Below are 20,835 nucleotides of genomic sequence, written 5' to 3' on the forward strand. Positions count from 1 at the left end.
TTTGTCTAAACAAAGAATTGTCATGAACATTCATAGCAGCTTTATTTGTAGTAGCCAAATACTGTCGAAACAACTCAAATATTCATTTAGTACAGTGAATGGGTAAACAAACTGTGATGTAACCATAGAATAGACTTCTATTGAGGAAAAAAAAAACAGCTGATAGATGCCACAACATGAATGAATCTTATGTCAAATTTAAAAAGAGCTCATTCTGTATAATTCTATTTATATAAAATTCCTAACAAATGCAAACTAACAGATTGTGAGAGAAAACAGATCAGTGGTTGCCTGGGAGTGGCAGGGAGGAGTGAGGAGGAATAGTTACGATGAAGCTCAAAGAAACTTTTGTCTGGGTAAGGGGGGTGGTGAATAAGTTCGTTATCTTAATTACAGTGCTGATTTCATGGGTATACACACATGTCAAAACTTATCAAGTCATACACTGTAAATACGTGCAGTTTATTGTGTATCGATTATACCTCAATAAAGATGTTAAATAAAAAGTCAGTGCAGACTAAGGACAGAGAATTTTAAATGAAGTAACTAAAGAACGCTTGGAGCTAAAGTCGCATATTTTTCAGCCTGCAAGTTCTTTACTGGAACCTGTGACCTCAAATTCTGATGGTACCGCTTTTAACTCCTCTGAGTCCCATATCTATCATTTGTAAAGTGGAGTAGTAAGGTTTTTTATTTTGCTACCTACCTCATGGGGGTCACTGTGAGGGCCAAAAGCGATAATGCATGTGAAAGTGCTTTGTGAATGACAGCACACGACACAAATTTTAGCTACTGGTTTCATTATTAGGTAGCATCTGCATGCTATTGCCCAATATATATGCTTCATGCCAGCTCAAACCCTAATCGCCTGTATAGAAAGTGCAATTAATTGTACAAGTTCCTGGAATAGCACTGAAACCCAGTATTCAGGGCACGTCACACCCTAAATACACAACAGATTTTGGAAAAAATCAGTTTCAGCCTAAACTAGGATGGGGGAAACAGATGCTTTCACACATATGACAGGCAAGGGAGACCCACCCAAACGGGATGAGTCCAGGGCAAAGGAATACAGCCAGCCTGCCAGCTTTTTGTGTTTCCTTCCAGAGGTTGTTACAGGGAGCAGTGACCCTGTAACATGGTTGGCCCTGATGTGCTAAGAGGCTCTCTACATTTTGAGCCAAGTTTGCATGGAAATTAACTGCTTTTTCTTGGCCCCTCATAGTAATCAATGCACTTCCCTGGTGGCTCAGACGGTAAAGAATCTGTCTGCAATGTGGGAGACCCAAGTTTGATCCCTGGGTCAGGAAGATCCCTTGAAGAGCATGGCAACCCGCTCCACTTTTCTTGCCTGGGAAATCCCATGGACAGAGGAGCCTGGTGGGTTATAGTCCAGAGGGTTGCAAGAGTCAGACATGATGTAGCAACTAACACACACACACACAAAAGATGGCCACAGAAGCAGGTAAATATCCTCAGTGTCACCCTGCTTTTCTCCCACTTGGCGTTGCCATTTATCCGACCTGAAATCAAGCTGGTACATTCCCCATAATTTGAATTCACTTGCAATTACTGAAAATTTCCTCCTAATCCTCTCCAGGGACCGTGAACATGCCAGATCCAGCTTCCCACTGCTGACTGAGGACTACTCCTGAGCAGGGCTGCAGAGGATCCTGCACAAAAGCAGGGTGAGCATTTCCTGTGTGAGCTACGCCTGAAGGGAGCCCCTGGGAAACAAATCAGGAAGTCTGAGACATGACTCAGATGGGAGGAAAGATGGCAAAGTGGAGGATGGTGTATGTAGAGGGGACAAGAACAGAATTAGAGAAAAAAGTGGGAAGAAGTTAGAGAAGTAAGTGGCCTCAAAAAGTGGGTGGCCAGTAATAAGTCAAGGAACAGACATATGAGGCACCTTACCCAACAAATATCTCAGATTGGCCCAGTCTTGTTTTGTGTGTGGGACTCCACACATCTCACTGACTGGGGCTGGTTTCCTAGCAGACCAAGTGCATCCATCACCGAGGACCCCAGAGGTCCTGCAGCAGAGGCCCCTGTGGCTGGGGATCACCTCACCCAGCACTGAGACTGGGATATGTGGGCAGCAGCATGTGAAAATTCATGGGTATCTTCACAAGCTCTTGTCATTGCAGCAAAGATTGTATCTGGAAGGAGTAGAACTTGGCCCAAGGGGTCCCTTCTGCAATTTGGAAACACAGTTCTCCATCTCCTGAACTATTAAGCCTGATTCAATAGAGCAACACTGCTAGTTCAGAATGAGCAGATTTTGCTCTCAGGAAGTCCTAAAGCCTACTGAAGGGGTTTCTGGTAGGACTTGCCTTTTCCCCGAGAAGGCCCACTATAAAACAAAACAAAACTCCTCTGTAGGTCCGTCAGTGTTCACCATTAAAGACTTCTTTATTAGTGTTAGGTTTGCCATCTTTCTGAAGTCTTCTTCTAGAATATTTCTTTTTTTATTTTTTAAGTAATTGTATTTATTTACTAATTTTTGGCTGTGCTGGGTCTTTGTTGCTCTGCAGTCTTTTCTCCAGTTGCGGCGAGCAGCGGCTCCTCTATAGTTGTGGTGCGTGGACTTCTTGTGTTGGCTTCTCTTGTTGTGGACAGGGGCTCTGGAGTGCGAGGGCTTCGGTACTTGTGGCATGTGGGCTTGGCAGTTGCGGTTCCTGAGCTCCAGGGCACAGGCTCAGTAGTTGTGCTGCACAGGCTTAGTTGTTCTGGGGCATGTGGGATCTTCCTGGAAGAGGGATCGAACCCACGTCTCCTGCACTGGCAGGTGGATTCTGTACCACTGAGCCACCGGGGAAGCCCTGGAGTACTTCTAAGAGGACTAAGCCACCAAGTCTGAGACCCTCAGTATACATTCACTATGGTTGGAGGGGTGACTGTCAGAGCCCTGTGTCCAGGAGGAGAGGAAACTCCTATGGGAGACAAAAACATAAATGGTGGAGGGCACAGGCAAGGAGTCGAGAAAGAGTCAAAGGCCAAGCCCATTTAGGTACCTTTTTGCTCAGTGTCAGGAGTCCATTGTCTGTCTTCATTAATCGGAAGTTGTTATTGTTTGGTAAATGCGATATTATTAAGCTTCAGACAAAGGAGCACAGAGAAGGATACACTTGACTAGATGGGAGGCTCTTTCTGTGATGACTGTTAAAGGCACAGATTCCAGGCTTTGGCAATGAGGAGCACTCCCCTGGCTAAGACAGCACCTACAGCGCCCCCAAACTGCAAGCCCAGCTCAGGCACGCCAGGTACACTTCTGCTGTCAACAAACACCCTTCCCAGGGTTTCCGAGGAGCCACCCTGTAGCGAGGATGCTACTTCTTCCAAATGTGTGTGCACAGTTAAGGGGGCTGGCTAAGAAGCCCAGCCCCAAAGGATTGCAGCTGGAAACACAGAAAGCATGAACCCGTCCAGATACTGAAGATTCCTTTTTGTCCTATGCTGTGAGGAGGCCTTCTTTCGAGCCAAAAGTGCTCCTGCAAACTCCACGATAAATGAGTGAAAGTGGGCTTTTTCAGCTGGGTTATGTGGCCTATGTGACAGATGGCTGAGTGGTGTGGGAATCATGAGATAATCAACTGTGTCCTCCTATGGGGACAATTTTACTCAGTAGGACATAGTTGAAAACATTCTTCTGTGTGGAATATAATCAACACTGTCTATGAGATTTCAGAAAAGTAACTGTAAGGTTTCTTCTTGCTGTTTAAAGTGGTGCCTCTCAGACTCCTAGGGGTCAGCACGCACATAGAGACAGCCTAACCCTCAAGCCCTCCATGGCTTTAGGGGGCTTCCCAGATTTCCCATGAAAGCCGTCAGCTCATATGGAATCCATCCCTAGGAATCCCCACTTGCCATTTCTGAAATGAACTCTACTGGTAGAAGAGAATTCTTTAACTTTAAGGCTTTGAATTCCAGTAACATGAGGACAGTGACCTCCATCCCCAAATACCTTGGGTCAATAATCAGCCAGATCTATTTCGGTGTGAACATAATCCATGCTCTAAAACCAAAGGCAAGATTTAGTGAAGGGGGAGAGAAGATACCACACGAGAGGCTCACAGTCAGAAAGGTTGGTGGTGTTAGACTGTATTTCCTTAATATCATGACTTTGCTGAAGACCCATCTTAGAGTCGTGTGATGCACTAGTTCTGCCAGTACACGCTCAACCCAGCATTTGCCCAGAGGTGTGCACCAAAAGGGTCTGAGCCTAACTTCATCACATAAGGCTTGAAGAGACTATTCCAACAGAGCTGTACAAGGTAGGGAGAGAGATTCTTACTTAGCAGAGTGACCACCAACACTGTCACTGATTTGCCACCAAACATTTCAGACTGCCCAAGGGTAGATCCAGGTTCTGTGTGGCATGAAGCTTGTATAATTTGGGGGAGAGGGGTCCTATTTAAATTAAGAAAAAGAGTACAAAAGGAGCTTACCTTTGCAACCTTACAAAAACTTATGAAGATGTGTACTGCTAGGCTCTCTCAAGGCTTTGGAAGGGGTCTGTGCAGTTGAGGGGCTGATGTTTAAGCCTTGCTTGTTTGACAATAATCTACCTCTGCTCCCAGGCTTGAATACATTTATGTATTTGCTGGGATTGGAGTGGGGAGGTGGTGGCAGTACAGGAATTGTTGGTGATGTATTATTTTCTCTCCCAGATGTAACAATCTGTATTTTTTCAAGCTGAATCTCATTTTATAGCTTCCTGCCCCAATTTTCCAGTCTCCTTGGGTTCGTATCTATTTCTTCTTCTGGCTGGGCTTGAGAGCAGCTCCTTGGGAGACTTTCAGGGGCATTCAAACAATGATCTTGGCCCAGGAGCATGGAATTTCCTGAAAGACGGCAGGCGTCTCTGGTGGGTTGCTGGGACAGACTGATCAACAATGTTGAACACTGGAGATGGAGCTGTACCAGTACATGCCAAGAAGCTTTCAGCTCATATGGAAGCCATCAGTTCCCATCCATTAGCTAATTTAAAGGTGGCCAAGCCAGAGGACCAGAGCTGCCATGGCCAAGAACAAAATTACCCCATGCCCTGAAGTAGCTGAGCGTACTGATGGGAGTTTCACACCCCCAAAGATTCTCTATTCTCCCATCCAGTTAGCCAAAAATGGGTATAATAAAAGTGGCTGCATTGGTTAACACTCACACACATGACACTGCAGTCAAGATGGAATTTAATCACAAATCAGTTTACACTACTTCAGGTTTCCTTGAGTATTCATTGGAAGGACTGGTGCTGAAGCTCCAATACTTTGGCCACCTGATGCAAAGAGCCAACTCATTGGAAAAGACCCTGATGCTGGGAAAGATTGAGGGCAGGAAGAGAAGGGGTTGACAGAGGATGAGATGACTGGATGGCATCATCAACTCAATGGACATGAGTTTGAGCAAACTCTGGGAGATGGTGAAGAACAGGGAAGCCTGGCATGCTGCAGTCTGTGGGGTCACAAAGAGTTGGACATGACTGAAAAACAGCTTCGGTTTACAATCCTTCAAAGGCCTCCCTTCCGATAGACTTCCAAATTCTAAACACTACTACCTTCCTCCCGTCTTATTCCTCCGCATGCCTCAAAATCAGGTTGCACAAAAATTACGTCGGTTTCTTAGATGTGCCTTGAACTCTTTCTTTTCTCACCTTCACACATGACTTTGTCTCTCTCCGGAACATTTATCTCTCCTTTTCAATTAGTTAACTCTTACTCATCCTAAGCTCTCAACCTGGGGACACACTCTACACTCCCATAGTTCCCTGCATACTCATCACATTTTACTAATATCTCCTATTCAATAATACCTGTCTTCTCCACTCATCTAGAAGTTTTATGTTTCCACTACCTTCTCCAGTATAACAAGTCACCCAAAATTCAGTGGCTTAAAACAGCAGTGATTTTAATTAACTCTCATGGTGCCACAGGATGACTGACGTCAGCTAGGTGATGCTTTTGCTCTAGATGGTGTCAACGGAGCTTCAGTCACCTGGGGTTTGGACTAGGCAGTTGCGTCTAAGGGAGCTTATCCACATGGCTATAGTAGTTGGTGCAGGCTGTCGGCTGAAACTCAACTGGAGGTGTTGGTGAGAGTGCCCACGTATGGCCTCTCCATGGGACTTGGACTTCTCCCAACATAGTTATGGATTCTACGAGGAAGAACGGAAAAATGGCAAACCTTCTCCAAGTCTGAGCTCCAAAGCCCCAGAATACTGCTTCTGCAACATTCTATTGGTCTATGCAGACAAAAATTCAAGAGGAGTGAAAATAAGCACTCATTAATTAAGGAGTGGTACGCACATATAGAGGGTTTCCCAGGTGGTGCTTGTGGTAAAGAACCTGCCTGTCAATGCAGGAGACATAAGAGATGTGGGTTCAATCCCTGGGTTGGGAAGATCCCTGGAGAGGGCATGGTGACCCATTCCAGTATTCTTATCTGGAGAATCCCATGGACAGAGAAGCCTGGCAGACCACAGTTCATAGCGTTGCAAAGAGTTGGACATGACTGAAGCAACTTAGCACACCTGCATGCATGTATAGAAAGCAGGAAAAATCAGCGGTAGCCATTTTTGGAAATTCTCTACTACACTCTGAGAGCAGTGACTAGGTCTTTCTTGGTCTCCAGCACCTGGCCCAGAGTCTAACCACTCAGAAGCAGCATTTTGTCCATTTGGTCTAAGCCTCTCTTCTTTGCTAATGCTTACATTTAGTCTTTGCTTTTGATATATGCCCTACTCTCCAGACCATGTGGGTTGACTTTTCCACTTCATGGTTTATCAAAAGTCAAAGCAACAACCTCAATGATCTATTGGTTAAATAAGAGATTTATTACTCATAACCAAAAGGGCACTTGATGCAACAAGAACACCATATGCATTAACTGAGAGTAAAAGGTTCTGATTTCTGTTTAGCAGATTATTATGGCCCCAGGAACAAATCTTCCTCCACCATCACCCCTATTTCTTTTTTAAAAAAAATTTATTTATTTATTTTTGCTTATGCTGGGTCTTCATTGCTGTGCATGGACTTTCTCTAGTTGTGATGAATGGGTGCTACTCTCTAGTTGCTGAGCCCAGGTTTCTCATTGCAGTGGCTTCTTTTGTTGCAGAGCATGGGCTCCAGAGCACAGGCTCAGTAGTTGTGGTGTGGAGGCTTAGTTGCCCCAAAGCATGTAGGATGTTCTCGGACCAGGAATTGAACCCATGTCCCCTGCATTGTCAGGAAGATTCTTGGGCCACCAGGGAAGTACCCCCCCCCTCCATTTCTCTTCCTATTGTATCTGACTACCAGAGTATAGCCAAGAATGAGGAACCAGAAACTGAGGTTCTGCAGCCAGGTGACATATACCTGCATCCTGGCCACAGCTGGTTTCTTTGGACCAACTTCATGGTTTCTAAGAACTCGGTACACGTGATCAGAAGTGTCTCCTGTCCTCTCATTGGTTATAAGAACACGCGATGCCGTTGCTCCTCCAGTCAGGAGGAAGGAGCAGTGGTGAGTAGTGAAGTCAGGTATTGGTGGAACTACAGGCAGCACATTAAGTATAGGGCTGGCTGCCACCATCACAAGCGTAACTGGTCCCATGGCTGGCACAGGAGCAGCAAGGAACTGCTGCCAGTTCACATGTGTCATATGGGTCACGCATGTCATCCTAGGAACAGAGTGTCTGGGGGGATAAGACTTCACTCTTCCTCATACCTTCTACTGTCCTACTGACTCAGGCTTACACTTTTCACCCAACTCAAGACACACAAATGAGGTGAACATATATCTCAAGACATATACCTTCAGGACACCCTCCTCAGGTCAGGACAGACCATAACATTTCAGGTTCCAAGTTCTTTTCATCCTTCCACGTTTTGAAGATGTTAATTACCCTTTTGGTTTCTTGTTTTCAGTGTTGAAAAGTCTGATATCAACTAGATACTTGTTCTTTCATTGACAATCTTCCTTTTTTCTCTAGAACGTGGTTTGGGTATTGTTAATTTACATTATGAAGTGTTTCCCCTTGTTAATTCTGTTCAGAGTTCAAGGCATTTATCAATTCACAAAGACTCACTAACTGGTACAGAGGGTAGATGGACATAATATCATAATATCTTGTGTATTCAAAATTGCAAATGCTAAGTTATTCAGAATACATACATATGGTAAGCATTTTTTAAAAACAGACTTTACAGACTAGTACAGGTACTCAATAAACATTTGCAAGTAAGCCGTGGAATGAATGAATGAGGAGCACATTGCCTAGCACACAATAAATTCAGTGTAGCTATTATTATTAACAGCAGTGCTACATAAGGAAAGAAAGACACAAATGACTTGGCCTCTGCCTTGGAGAGTGCTTAGCCTAGTTGAAACAGGTAGATACACATGCAGTATGTACGATATCATAATATATTCTTGAAATTCTAGAGCATCACAGAAGAGAGTGCCATTAACTCTCAGGAAAGTCCTCCAAGAGAAAATAGAGCTGAGTTTTGAGGACAGAATAGGCTAGAGAGGGAGGGAGGAAAGTGTATTCCAGCCAAAGAGAAAAGCTTAATCCAAGGCCCGAATAGGGTATGCCATCTTCAGTTTGTTGTGAGTAGAAAGGAGGTTAGAGGGAGAGAGGAAAAAGAGGAAGAGGAGGGAGAGGTTATCTTCAGAAGGGAAGTGAGGCTGCCTTGGCTGTCTGATTCTCCACACAGTGCTCTGTGTAGATTTTATAGGTGAGAGGTCTGGGCTGCAAATGGTTTAGAGAGCTGCTGAAGTCACCTGCATGTGAAAGTCAGGGGATGAGCCTGACACTCAACTGAATGGTGTTAATGACAACTTCCTCATTTTGTAGACAGGGTGAGTTTAGTCATGGGGAAGACAAATCTGGGTGTGGACTGAAAAAAAAAAAAGCACAATGTAAAACTTGAGTTATGTTTTATGTGGTGGACATACTGAGGACTTGTAGACCAGGAGGCAATATCTCAAGTAATGCTGAGAAACTGCTCTAAAGAGGCAAAGTAAGGAGCCAAGATACACAAGAGTTTTTGCAACAAAGACCAGGTAGTCGGGACATCAAAAGATTATTGTTAGTTAAAGAAAACCAGATATCTTGCATGTGTGCTAAGTTGCTTCATTCGTGTCTGACTCTTTACGACCCTATGGATGGTAAACCACCAGGCTCCTCTGTCCGTGACCTTCTCCAGGCAAGAATACTGAAGTGGGTTGCCATGCCCTCCTCTAGGGGATCTTCTTGACTCAGGGATTGAACCCGCATCTCTTATGTCTCCTGCATTGGCAGGCAGGTTCTTTACCACTAGTGCCACCTGCGAGGCCCCCATGGGAAGATGTAAGAATCAAGGCTCACTGAAATCATTCCTTTAATATGCACCTCAGCTATCTGGGGGCTTCCCTGGTGGCTCAGATGGTAAAGAATGTGCCTGCAATGCAAGAGACCTGGGTTTGATCATTGGGTCAGGAAGAGCCCCTGGAGAGGGAAATGGCAACCCACTCCAGTATTTTGGTCTTGAGAATCCCATATACAGAGGAGCCTGGAGGGTTACAGTGCATAGGGTTGTGAAAAGTCAGACATGACTAAGCAACTCACACTCATTTTTCAGTTATCTGGGGCCAGTATACCATGTTTTCTTATCCTGAGTCTCCTCAGGGTGCACCGTGGCGTGGGGGTGTGGGGGGGCGGTGGCTGTTGATGGCAGGCATTCTGTTTCCTTTCTGAGTTCCCTCAGGGCTCACCATCAGAGTGGCTGTAATGTGGTGGCTTAATGGCTGCAACACCTTTTGTTTCCTGATATGCCAGTCTGCATTCTTAGTCCACATACAGGTTTGCCCAAGTCCTCAATCTGACCTGGGAAGTGAACAGATCTAACTCATGAAAACTCTTGGTTTTTCCATTCAAAGGGCTTGCCCATGGCAAATTCTGAATGCAGCCTGAAATCAAAGTGTGCTAATGTTAAGGAACGGTTGACCAAAACTGCCCGCCCTGGCCAGGTGCTATCACAACTGGCTGCATGAGCTGTCTCACCACAGGAGGTTCTGATAAGAAGCATGGTGCTGCTGCTGAAAACTAAGTGCGGAGGATTTGGGAGGAGCCAGATGGTGGGAAGAGATGCCAGCCCAGGAGACGGCAAGGCAAAGACAACCTGGAAGCTAACCCTCTTACCATAAAACCTGAGACTTCAAGCCACGTGGCCGAGCAGTTCTCCTGGGTTCCCTTACCCTGTTGCTCTTTGCCCAGGTGCGTGCTGTGTGCTAAGTCACTTCGGTCATGTCTGACTCTTTGAGATTCTATGGACTGGAGCCCGCCAGGCTCCTCTGTTGATGGGATTCTCCAGGCAAGAATATTGGAGTGTGTTTCCATTTCCTTCTCCAGGGTATCTTCCTGACCCAGGGATTGAACTTATGTCTTTCTTTGCTACTTAGTGCCATCTGGGAAGCCGCCCAGGTGACCTGTCCCAGTTAAAATCTTTTGCTTTGTCATCATGTGTGTCTTCTTGGACAATTCATTTCTGAGTGTTAAACAAGAGCCCACTTTTGGGCTCTGGAAGGCGTCCCCCTTCTGGTAACATTAAAAGACCTGCTCCTTTGGGGTTATAAGTACAGCTTGTGCAGCTTAAACCATTTGTCTTAAAAATAGGAAAAAACATGGTTAAGTTTTCTTCTCTGGAGAGAAGTTAACTGGAGTTTGTACTCTGGTTCTTCTGATACTGGTAGCAAATCCAGTGCCACTAGTCAGAGCTCACCTGACTTGGCCTGAGCCAAACCCAGGACTTGGAATCAGCTGAGGTTGCAGAAGTCATTTTAGAGAGAAAGGGGACTCTCTCAGCTGAAAACGGTATGTTTCAAACCAAAACATGCCCCTTTTCATACCTGCCTGAAACTCCAAAACTTGACATGAGGAAGGCATATGAAGTTAGAATGCAGAATCAGGCCTGTTTGGGCAGAAAATTGAGCTTGAAGAGAAGCCTCATAATGCAAAGCAGTTTAGAACAAGACAAAATATTTACATGGCAACTTCTTTACCTGTATCATTTCCTAATGGGACCTTAAGAGAGCTGAAGATCACAGCTATTTCCAGACAAATGAAGCTGTTTTTAGCCAGGTTAAAATGGCTCAGTCACCCTGACCTCTAGGAAGCTTAATATCAGGTCTAATGAAATGCAACACGCCTCTGACATCAGAGCCTGTCTGACTGCACATCAAAGGGGAGGAAATGAATGCTTTGATCTTCTCACACACTGCTCTCTACAGAGCCTTCCAACAAAAGGAGGAGGGGTCTGCGAGTGGGAATGGGGCTCAGGGACTCTGTGCTTTCTTTCTGCTGTTAAAGTTCTTCCAGTTACGAAGAACTGGGCAGGCAGGGTGAAGAGAATGCGGAAATCAAGCTTTGAAGGATTCTCCAAGTGTGATTTCTATGGTTATTGTTATTTAGTTGCTAAGTTATGTCCGACTCTTTTGCGACCCCATGGACTGTACCCTGCCAGTCTTATCTGTCTATGGGATTTCCCAGGCAAGAATGCTAGAGGGGGTTGCCATTTCCTTCTCCAGAGGATCTTCCCAACCCAGGGATCAAACCCGAGTCTCCTGATTTGACAGGTGGATTCTTTACCACTGAGCCACCAGGGAAGCCCTGATTTCTATGAACAGAGGTCTCAATCTATCTTCTTCAAATCCCTCCCCTTCCTGTACTGTGACTCCTGAGTTCTAATATTAATGAGTTTCATTGATGTAGCTTGAGTCTTAACTTCCAATAGAATAGAAACCTCTCCTGGGAAAGGCAATAATACGAGCCATCTTATCCTTGTAAAAAGTGTCATTTTTATAAGGCATTTCAGATCTGGTCACTGTACTAGTTACAACTGTTCTGACTCCTGGTGATCACAGGGGGAAGTCTGAATGCCTGACGGTGGGGCACACGTTCCCTCCCTGACCTGGCCCCTGTCCAGCCCCTGGTCTTGATGTCTGCCTCTCTGTGCCCAACACATTAATCTTCAGCAGTCTAGAACTGCCTTGTGGCATTTCACACACATCTGTGTGACTTTTGGCCCCTGACTTAGGACGGGCCATTCTACATCCCCATGGGTTCAACCAGTCGCGGACGGTATACAGTTGACCCTTGAACAATGTGTCTTTGAACTTCAGGGGCAGGCGAAGGGGTGGGGTGGTGGTGGTGGAAGAAGACCCTTCGCGGTTTAAATCTGTGTTGTTCAAGTGTCAACTGTATAACTGAATGAATTCTTAAAATTTACATCATTATGTATCTGCTTTCTTCTTGTTCTGCATTTTCAGTGAAGAGGGGAACACAAAGAAAAGAGAAGAGAGGGGTGAGGGCCTCCCAGAGGGGAAAAGGCTGCTGAAAGAGGTGAGTCATGGTATTTTCAGGCACATTGGCTGGTGCTGGGCTCACTCAGGATGATACCAGCTCTGCAAGGTGGTGGGGATGACTCAGGGCTGACGTCCTAACGTTCTGAGGGACAAGACTGGCACATTTAGTTGGGGTGGGGAGGAGAGAAAGGGATGGCAGGGGCCAGAAGAGGGAGTTAAGGCCGAGGAGGCAGAACACAGCCTAGGAAGCCTGGGCCGGGGATGGGTGAGAAGGGGTGGAAGGGCATTGCCTACCTGCAGTGGTACCAAAAGGCAGAGGACAGATACCTGTGACCTTACTAGAATCTAAGCTGTTGAGTGAGTTTCCCTTCAGTAATTAGAGTCTACATGAAATGGGAGAAAGTGATCTCACAACTTAGCGACTAAACAATGACAACAACGGATTTGCTAAAACTATGAAACACAAGGAGGTAGAAGGTTCGATTCTGGTTGAAGGTGGAGAAGCTTTGCGTGGATACCTTGGATTTTGGCTTGCCCATAGAAATAAAGACTAAATGCCTGTTTTCACCATAAAAAAGTGCAGAGAAATATTTCAAAATTACTAAAAGTTTATCTATGAAAAAATAAAAGTATCCCATATATCTGTCTTTCTTTGGGCTTTTCTTAGTTTGGCATTGCAGCTTCCATGAAAAAGAGGATCAGAACTATGATTTTTATCTTGTTGAAGTCTTAATCATGCTCCTGAAGTCTATATAATAAGAATCCTTCAGAGGTACTATTCTCTCTTCTGAGACAAGAATGTGGTAATACCATTTGAAATGTATTTGTGGGACTTTTCTGGTGGTCCAGTGGTTGAGAATCTGCCTTCCAATGCAGGGGACATGGGTCTGATCCCTGGTCAGGGAACAAAGATTCCACATGCCTCGGGGCAAATAAGACTGCACACTGCAACTAGAGAGAAGCCCATGTGCTGGAAGGAAGACTGAGTCTGGCCAAAATTAGTTAATTAATTAGTTAAATAAAATACACACTTATGTGCTCTTTAAAGTCAAATCTCTAGGAAGGGGACTAGGTCATCAGCAGAAAAGAGAGAGACAGAGAAAGAATTTTTTTTTTAGAAGATAGGGCCTAAGGCACAACCCCAAGTCCCAGGGCAACAAGACTGAGGGAAAAGTGATGCCAGGCTGGAAAAGTTGGCATGGAAATTCAAAGTGCTTTATTATCCAATGAATCACTCTTTTCTGAATAGTCAGAGTCGGTTACACATGGCTATACCATAGACTGTGCCTCAGAAAAGACCATCAGAGATGGAGATGGAGAGGAAATTTATCTGCTGGCCTCTCTCTATCCTGTCTCTAGTTGGTTAATGTCCTGCCTGTGAAAGTAATTCCTCAGCACTTTTGGGTTGTGTGACCTGATCCTTTGGGTATTCCAGATGCTGTGGTGTGGTGTTTCATCCAAATTTGGAACAGCTGGGAGGGTTTAGAGATTCTGGCCAATACAGAGCTGGCAACTCTGAGAACAGAGAAAGCAGATAAGGGCCTGGGAGACAGATGAGGCTAAAAGAGGCTCGGGAGGCTGATACAGAAAGTTAATTGTTTAAGACGGAAATTGGTTCATCCTAAGCAATCATTCATTAACACTGAATGTATTTCTCTTGCTTCTGGAGATTTTGATGTTGAAGAAACCTCTTTGTCACTGATAAATGAACAACCTTGAGCATAGTCTTACCTACCATCTTCTTAATGGTTTATTTGTGGTATCATGTAAAAGATTTCTGGAAATATATCCTTCATTGGAACTCTAGCATTATGATCAGTTTCTTTTTAAGATTTTTTTTTAAGTTTTAAGAATTATCTTATGTATTTTTAGTTTCATATTTTTTGCTACTGTATTTCGAACTGAGAAAGCCTCTGTGTGGTTGGTTTTAGCAGAAGCTTTTTCAGAGAACTGGGTCCTGATCCTGCTTGGGTCAAGGTCAATGTCACCTTGCCTTTCTCTTGGGCTAGAAGAGTCGTTCTTAATTTGGGGGGATTTTAGGCACAGTAGGAGTTCTGATAGCACACCTGAAGGGATGAAAAGCCTCCAGATCCCACTAATGACACCATAATCACCATGTCATCACAAGTGTCTCAGAATGCCTGTAACACTGCCCTGTGAGGACTCTCAGCACACAGTCCCCCTTTAGTTCTTGGCTGGCTGCTAACAGAAGCAATTACTATCCTGGTCTTGACTTCTCCTATCTACTACCAACACTCTGTGTGTTCTGAAGGTCATAGTCTTAGCTCTTGGTCCAATGATCCCTTCTTACTAGACCACACGCCCTGCTCAATTCAGTATTCTGTTGGACACCATTGCCATAAAAGCCACTCAAATACAGAAAAGAGAATTCACACCTCAGTGAACACTGGCAGCTCATCTTCAAAGGGTGTGCATGTCCTTGTTGAACTATGACACATGGTTGAAAAAATACCAGACTAAACAGAAGACCAACTATCTTCTAGAGCTAACATCTATTTTTTACAATTGCAGTAGCAGAGAGTATGATAAAGGAAGCTCATGAAGAGCAACCCTAAATCCTGAGGCCTCCTATCATGGCTTAATCTTGTGGAAACCCTGTCTCCTGTCTAAGGAACACATGTTTCAATGAACAGTTGGGTTCATTTGCTACATATCCTTGTCTAAGAAACACATCTGTTGACATTACCCATTCTTGACATACCCAAGTTGTTTTTTTCAGGAAAGAAAATGGGATGACTACTAGACTATAATTCAGTTTTGATTCTGCTTCCCATACTCCCTCTGCCACCAACTGATCATGATTTTGAGCAAGTCATTCAGATTCCTTCCCCTTCAGGCTATCAGTCATACAATGAGACAGATACAGTAGCAGCTCCAGCTTCCTCTCTGGTCCATTCTGAGGCTATGATTCATCACTATCATGGTCTTAGATTTGACCCTCATCATCTCACACTTCTACCTGCATTGCAGGAGACACAGGAGACTTGTGGGTTTGATCTCTGGGTTGGAAAGATACCCTGGGAGAGGAGAAGCCTGGTGGGCTGTGGTCCATGGGGTCACAAAGAGTCTGACATGACTGAAGCAACTGAGCATGCACGCACCTCATGTTTAGTTAATTCTACTCTCCCACCGCCAGTCTCTCCCTGCGCCAAGTATGTCCCTGGTCCAACCTCCTCCACCTGCTGCCACTGTATCCTTCTAACCATAGATCTAATCATGTCTCTTACTGCAAAGACTTTATGATAATATTCCTTCAACATTTTCTAGCTGATCATAGAATAAGCATTAAACTGCTAGTCTGGCTTTCTAGGTCCCCTAATCTTCACTCTTACCCTCACCTCTGACCTCCAGGCCCCTCAGCATTCTTTCAGTTTTTCTACTTCAGGACCTTTGTACATGCTATTCCCTATTTCTGCAGAGCTCTCCTCCACTTGATCCCACCCACTTTCTCTTTACCTAGTCTTTAACTTCTTTTCCTTAAGATATCATCTGAAATGGTCCTTTCTCCGGGGAAGTGTTCCCTGACCATCCCTTCTCCATGATGCTGTGTTTATGAACTCTACAGCTGTTTAAGATCAAAATCCTTTCTATGTTGCATCAACTAGTTGTTAGAAAGAGGATTCTAATATTATAATGAAAAGACTACAGTCTGTCTCAGGTAATGAGCAATAAGGAAGAGGTTTTGGTTGGGAAAAGTGAAGACACTCAAGAAAACATGTTAGTTCTTTACAAATACATGAAAGACTTTCATGATGACTTAGGCTCATTCCCCCACAACTTTAGAGACAGGAATCAGAAATAAAAGGCGAAATCCATAGGGGAACAAATTCTGACTCAATGTAAAGAAAGAATTTTATGATAAATATACGTGGCATAAAGGAAACGTGTTCAAGTGTCATGAGTTCTTTATCACTAGAAGTGTATGAGCCAAGGTTAGAAGACCAGTTTGAGATGGTTGGATTTGAAGACCTCCAAAGCTGCTACTGGACTGATGCTGAAGCTGAAACTCCACTACTTTGGCCACCTCATGCAAAGAGTGAATTCATTGGAAAAGACCCTGATGCTGGGAGAGATTGGGGGCAGGAGGAGAAGGGGACGATAGAGGATGAGATGGCTGGATGGCATCACCGACTTGATGGACATGAGTTTGAGTAAACTCAGGGAGTTGGCGATGGACAGGGAGGCCTGGTGTGCTGCGATTCATGGGGTTGCAAAGAGTTGGACACGACTGAGTGACTGAACTGAACTGAACTGACTGAAGGCTGCTACTCCACTTCCTGTGGAGTAATGTTCCTATTAAACCAGTCTCTGAATGGGACTTCCAAGAACTCTATGGGTTTAATGGATGCCAATCCGTGACTTAAATACTTAAGCCTTTTATTTTAAATTTTGACAAAGGGCTGAGGTGGCATGGAGAAATGACTTCTCAATTCAATTCAAGTGATCTCTCTGCAGGCAGAGACCAATATAGACATGTAATCTCCCACAATGCCACTCCATCACTTTTTCCCTTTTTAATCTCGAAGGAACCCAGTTCTCATGCAAGGTGTGCACTGTCTTCTGGAGCCCACAGCGCTCTTCCTTCTGCTTAGATCCTGGCTCCACCTAGTGGTATGACTTGATGACTTGATGCATAATGGGTGCAAGGTTGGGACTGAAATAGTGACTGGTGGGGAGGCTCCCGTCACTTGAATGGGTTTCCTTGCTCTCTGACTTGATGTCTCTTTCTAGTCCTGTTTTGTTGACTGGAATTTAGTTGACTTGACTTTGTGATGGCATCATTCTACTTTGTACCTGTAAGAGAAGTCTGCCTATACCAACCCACATGTTATTAGCAAGGAAAGGACTTACTGCTTCTCAAGTTGTGCACCATGGAACCCAAGGGGTTCCACAGAGGTTTGGGAGTCACTACAGGGAGTAAAAAATACAGGCTGAATTGTCAAGAATCTGCCTCCTTCTTCCACCCTCTTATTCCCCTTTCCTATAAATGTTTCAATGCTGTGTTCATATTACCTTTTCTTTTTTATAAATTTTGTGTAAAGTTTACAAAACAAAAATTTATGTTATTTAACGTAATATGAAATATCCTCAATTTCCCCTCATTTTAGAGAAAATCAAAACTGGATAATTAATCAACTTGTCCAAGTTTACAGAGTAGACTCTGTTAGAACGATAACCCATACCTCCTGATGGTCAGACTGTGGCTCTGTCACCCCAAAGTAGTGTAGTCTTCACCCATGTGTACTTTAGTGGTCAGGCCAGAGTTCCCCACCCCATTTAGTTTTTACATATGAAAAAGGAGGACTGCAGTGATTCCAGAAATCATATTGTACACGGTTGCTTCATTCTTATAAAACAGTTATTAATAGTTTTATAAATAGGACAACTGAATCCTGGAGAAAGCAAACGATTTGTTAAAAGTACATGATTCGTCCATTGGTGACCAGCGAAAAGAAGCACCAGTCACTCTCTTCCCATCTTAAGTTTAGGGTTCTGTGCTTAAGACATGAATGTTATAGGAATATATGACGAGGAGACACTTGAAGAGATGTATACCCTTGACGACTGAGTGATGTCTGCAGTATGATGCTCAAAGATGACAATCTTTTTGTCTTTTTACTAGAATGTAAGTGCTTCAAAGACAGTGACCATGTCTGATTTGTTTATTACTGTATTCCAACACCTTGCTCATTGCTTGCACAAAGCACGTAGTAAGTATTAATTGCTAGAAGAATAAAAATATATTTCTCTACCTGGAGCCTTGACTCCTAAAAGTGTCTAATTACATCAATTAATTACTTATAAGCACTGTTACCCTCAGCAGCCAACTAGACCAGATATAGCCAAGGTTTTAAAAGCTTAAAGGTGATCTTTCGAGGGTAATGATGGTGATGATGATAAGGATGGTATAACATGCATAGAGATGGTGTTCTGGCTCTATTGCAAAACAAATTGAGCTAAAACATTACTGATCTAATTTTAAAAACTTGTGTTAGAGTGAAGGATTTAGGAAATTTTGAAGTAAGCATATCACATCTACTGCATCAGGTTTTCCTTCTTAACAACTGAGGGCATCATTATTGTCAATGCATAAGCTCATAACAAAGATAAAAATAGACAACAGCAGAAAGGAAGGAGTTGTTCTAGCCCAGTACTCACTCTACATTGCTTCATTGATGATTGTTAACTCCAGTAATGAAATACTTTTTCTATTTAATAAGAAGCTGTTAACAATTCTCTTTGAGCTTCTGACCTGCTACCCAGGAGGCTCCTCGTCTAAGTATATTTCATCAAATGTAACCCAGATTTCCTGAACTAGTGTCCAAACCTGCAGCTCAAGCTGTCATTTGTAACAGAAAAACAAGAGTGTAGAAGGTGATAACAGTTACTGAAAAAAACAGTGTAGTGGAAATGTGCACTCCAGTTCCTAATTTATTGACAGTTAGTAGTAAATTGGCATCACTGATACAATGGACATGAACCTGGGCAAACTCTGGGAGATGGTAAGGGGCAGGGAAGCCTGGTGTGCTGCAGTCCATGGGCTTGGAAAGAGTCCAACACGACTTGGCGGCTGAACAACAACAGTAGTAAATTAGTAACTGCAAGAAGGTACAGAACACAAAGTTCTTGCCTAATGTGTGATAATTCTCTGATGACATAGGAAATCAGCTGATTTCATGGTTCCCTGAGGAGACTGGGAGAACACAGTTTAAGGACATCACACAGAAACATCTGGTAATCAACATAGCTCCTTAAATGGAGATATTTTATTCCTGTGCCATGACCATATGAAGTTAGGAATTAGATACACCTCAGAAAGCCATTCCTAGGGTCTGAAGGAGGATTTCAGACAAGTAGATTCTCAAGTCATTTCCATGGTAACTGGATAAATGCCACCCCCAAATTACCTATAAAAATTTAGAACTTTAATCATTAATATATAGGTTACATATAGGTCAAATACCATTGGGCTGTGACTCAGCTCAATCCATGTTGAGCTAGCCTACTTCAAAGTTCATGCTCCTGATTAAAAAGTCCAGTTATGTACTGTTTTTAAAAATCCTGTTCTTAAAAATTAGTATGATAATACTTTTATAGGAGACTTGGAAAATACAGAACAAAGTTACACATAGTTTCACTATACATGACAATTATTTTTCAAGTAGATTAATTAATATTTTAAGTTGGCAGTCCAGTATCAAATCCTCAAAAAATTAATAGAATGAGTAGATGTAAAAATAGAAGGATATAGTTGACCTGAAAAGCACTATGAACCAATTCAACATAATTAAGATTTATACAATTTTCACACAAAAGCAGGGCACAAATTCTATTCAGTTATGTACTTTTAATGTGTATTTTTCTAAGGACTATGAAGTCTTGATAACTGTATTCACCTGGTTTGTTATTTGGTCTGGTGATGGAATATAACTGAAACCTCAGGAAAACTGTACTGATAAGCTGTTCACTTACCCCATCTCAAATATCTAAGCAAAACTGGATAGTCTCTTTAAGGGTTGATGCCTTTCCAAAATTAGTTATACTGGAGAGAGAAAAAGAGAGAGATGGGGAGAGATGGAGAGAGAGATAGAGACAGATATCATCTAATGCTCATGTCAGTTCTTAGAGTGATATATTTCCAAGTAACATGTGTGTAGATTTTGTGACCTTCTTAGCAACTTGTCTTAGGCACTTTCTTGTGGATACTGTGGACTCTGGGCTACTTAAATCTTATCTTATTCTGCAGTGCACAGAGAGGCAGGGTCACATATGACTAGGAAATATCTACCTGTCAAGTTGGTCCTACAACTGAAGATGAACCTTGTAGCTAATTTCAAGCTGGTCATTCTATCTGATTCTTCCTTGTAAACCAGAAGACAAATTTACCCAGTTGCTTATAGTTAATCTTGATCCTTCTGACTAAAAGTTCCAAAGGCACTTTTCCACAGGCACAATCGCTGCAGATGGTGACTTCAGCCATGAAATCAGACCTCTCTGAATAAAGATTGTTGGCTTGAACAGCTTTAACCAAGGAGGGACGAACTGTCCTCCCCAGAGAGTGCTGAATGCTGGTAGTTTGGGCTGGGCAAGGGCTCTCCTTTTACACTCATGTTGGAAATTCTTGTCCTTTAAATCTGTACAGATATAGAGTTTTATGGAAAGAAGAGGAATTTTAAAAGAGGCATAATGATTAAGTGAAAGACAAAGAGAGAGTTAGTTTCCAAAAATCAGAGAGATTGGAAAGAGTGACAGGTCAGTTTTATCGAGGCTGTGTTAATCTTAGTATAGCTTAGCAAACAACAAACTGATCACAACAAACTGTAGAACAAACTTAAAGAGATGGGAATACCAGACCACCTTACCTGCCTCCTGAGAAATCTGTATGCAGGTCAAGAAGCAGTTAGAGCTAGACATGGAACAACAGACTGGTTCCAGATAGAGAAAGGAGTATGTCAGGGCTGTATATTGTCACCCTGCTTATTTAACTTAT

General features: G+C 43.4%; 1 long non-coding RNA gene across 1 annotated transcript in view; it reads right to left on the bottom strand.

The window, feature by feature from the left end:
- Window positions 1-20,835, bottom strand: part of LOC122677391 — a 54,052-nt gene that overhangs the window by 13,917 nt on the left and 19,300 nt on the right. The window lies entirely within an intron of this gene.

The sequence above is a fragment of the Cervus elaphus genome, chromosome 20 (genome assembly GCF_910594005.1).
Source record: "Cervus elaphus chromosome 20, mCerEla1.1, whole genome shotgun sequence".
NCBI lineage: Eukaryota > Metazoa > Chordata > Mammalia > Artiodactyla > Cervidae > Cervus > Cervus elaphus.